At 43.9% G+C, this 2,814-nt stretch overlaps 1 pseudogene; it reads right to left on the reverse strand.

The window, feature by feature from the left end:
* Positions 1–1,505: 1,505 nt before the first annotated feature.
* Positions 1,506–2,403, reverse strand: LOC122149894 (annotated as a pseudogene).
* Between the last annotated feature and the right edge of the window lie 411 nt (positions 2,404–2,814).

Below are 2,814 nucleotides of genomic sequence, written 5' to 3' on the forward strand. Positions count from 1 at the left end.
CCTAAAGAATAACGTAGAATCTGCAAAACACCACATAATGTGGATGAACTTGGAGAACATTATGCTGAGTGAAATAAGTCAATCACAGAAGAATAGATATTGTATTAGTCTGTTATTGTAAAAAGTCAAGGAAAGTTTTATATATGGAAGGAAATTTTCTTTGTTGGTTACCAGGGGTTACCAGGGGAGGGAAGGAGCACTTCTAGATAGAGAGAAGTAATGATTTGGGTGAAGGGAAGGGTAATGTACCAAATGTGAGTGATCAACATTGTGGCACTGAGGAAGAGGAAGAGAGAGAGGTGCTTGGGAGGTACAGCAACAAAGATGAACTGTTTTGCATCTATAATACTGTATTGTCAGTGATGGCAAACATTGATCTACAGGTGGATAGATGGGTGGATAGGATGAACGATTAGGTAGGTCTATGCAGGAGAAAGTGTGTCCATGACCATGTACAGAGTTGGCAGACAACGCTTCTACAAGGGTATCTGTATGTTCTGTAATAATTTCCAGGTATATAGCAGAGCTAACAAGGGACAAGATTGTAGTCACTTCTTGGCCACAGCCAGCTACCCAGAGGGAGCAAGTAGTTGGACCTGTGGGCTTGGGACCATAGTCACTCAACTGGCATAACATACTACACAAAAACATTGTTGCACATCCTACTTTGGCGAGTAGCAACTGGGATCTTAAAAGCTTGCAAGCGGCCATGTAGATCCAATGATGGGTCTCTCCCCATCCAGAGCAAAGAAGAATGAAGAAAACCAAAGATGCATGGAAACAATTAGTCCAAGTGACTGGTATACCATATGATCCTCAGCCTATATGACTAAGAGACCAGAAGAACTAGATGGTGCCCAGCTACAACTGTTAGCCACTAGGAGGGGGATCTATGTAGAAGATCCTAGATAGAGTGGGAGAACTATGTGGAACACAACTCAAAAATATAAAAAAAAAAAAAGGACCAGATTTGCTGGTCTGATAAAGCCTGGTGGAACCCCTGAGACTATGGCCCCTAGCTGTCCTTCAGGTCTGGAATTTAACACACTCCTGTGGCTTCCAGCCAAACAAAAGACAGGCATATGAGCTGAATATTTACATTAGGTAGATACACTTCTTGGAAAGATCATGGGCGAATAGAAGGCTTGTATATACATAGGGAGACATTTCGGGGGGCAGGTGTTCATGGGAAGGAAGGACACAGGGAAGAGGTGGCTATGGGGAGGAACTAGGAGGAGAGCTGTTGCATTGTGGGAGATTACAATGTCATGAAACAAAATATATGTGAACTGCTGTACGGAAGATGAATTTGTTCTTTAAACTTTTACCCAAATTACAATTTAAATACACACACACCCACACACACACACATACAATTAAACCTATAAATTACTTGAAAAAAGAAAGTGGCACTAAGGCAGGGAAAGGCCGGTGAAGTATGAGCAGGCAAGGTATGAACATCAAGAAATGGTGAGATCAGTGAGGGCTGGCCATTTGCCAGAAGTTCAGTTCGCTTCTCTCCCTTCAGTCAAGTTTTGCATGCTTTCAATTTCTGCTTTCTCCTCAAGTGTTTCTGGATCTTCTCTGCCCTGCTTGATTCTCTTTAGCTGGTGAACTTTCCAAGCTTTATGTTCCTCCTCCTCACTTTCCTCATGTATATTACCTGTGTCTAGTGCAGCCAGGGACCTCTTGTTCTCTTTCAGCTCCTTCTTGGTCTCTTCTTCTTGAGTGTGTACTTGCAACTCACCTCAGCCAAGTGTTTTGCCTCCTGCTCCAGCTCCTTCCATTTCAATGCTTCAGCCTCCATTTCTTGAACTCTCATTCTGTCCTTCTTTCCGACGAAGACTGGCTTAAGGCGAGAATCCATCTCATCTTCACTGTCTGTGTATACCTCATACTCAAGACTCTGATTCTGACTTCTCCCCAGAATGTCCCTCATTCTCCACCTCCAAAACTTCTTTCTCTTCATTTTTTCTCTCCTAGGTTTGGCTCATTTTTCTACTGTGCTCTTCTATTTCCTCATCACTTCATTACTATCTTCTCATTGCACCAAGCATCTCCTCTTATGACTTCTGAGCCATTTGCTCCTATCACTTCAGGTCCCACTATTTTCCAAAGTCCAGCCAATCTCCTTCTACTTCTTCAGTAGTAACGGCTCTGCAAACAGTGAAGTTGGGGATCACTAGATGAATCATTTGCCTGTTCCTCAGACTCTGCTTTTTATTCTTTGGCTTTCTTATTGAACTGAATTTTTTCATTCTACTCCCCTGAGGAACCCACAGGGGCAGTCAAGCCTCTTCTCGACACGTTTGACCAAACTTTTTGCAATGAAATCTCAACCATTCTCACCGTGAAAACCCTGGACTGAATAGGCAGTTCCATGAGCGTCCGTGGGACCCACATGTTGATGGCAGCGGCAGCGGCAACTCCTTAAACTTGACTGACTCCAAACAGTGAATACCAACTGTGCCAACGAACAGAAAAAATACCTTTCCCACCTAGGTCCAAGGAGGCAGTTGCATGAGTAACCACTTACGCTTGAGCAGGACAAAGCAGAAATACATGAGAAGAGGACTGTGGGATTGGAGGATGTTTGGGCACCTACCCCTAGAGGTCCAGGCTGTTACTGTGCGTTCTCATAGGCTGCTTTTGTGCCCTCAATCTTGCATGATTTAGAAATCTCTTCTGGTGGTGCAGTGAATTGCTTGATGTGGCCCTTCTAGCCATTGTCCTCCATTCTGTGGTGTTTCGTAAATCCCATTATCCATGCCTGTTTGGGGTGGTGTGGTAGTTAAGGTCAGGTATCAACTTGGC

This window comes from Orycteropus afer, unplaced genomic scaffold, assembly GCF_000298275.1.
Source record: "Orycteropus afer afer isolate SDZICR_OR568_19922 unplaced genomic scaffold, OryAfe1.0 scaffold00059, whole genome shotgun sequence".
Lineage (NCBI taxonomy): Eukaryota > Metazoa > Chordata > Mammalia > Tubulidentata > Orycteropodidae > Orycteropus > Orycteropus afer.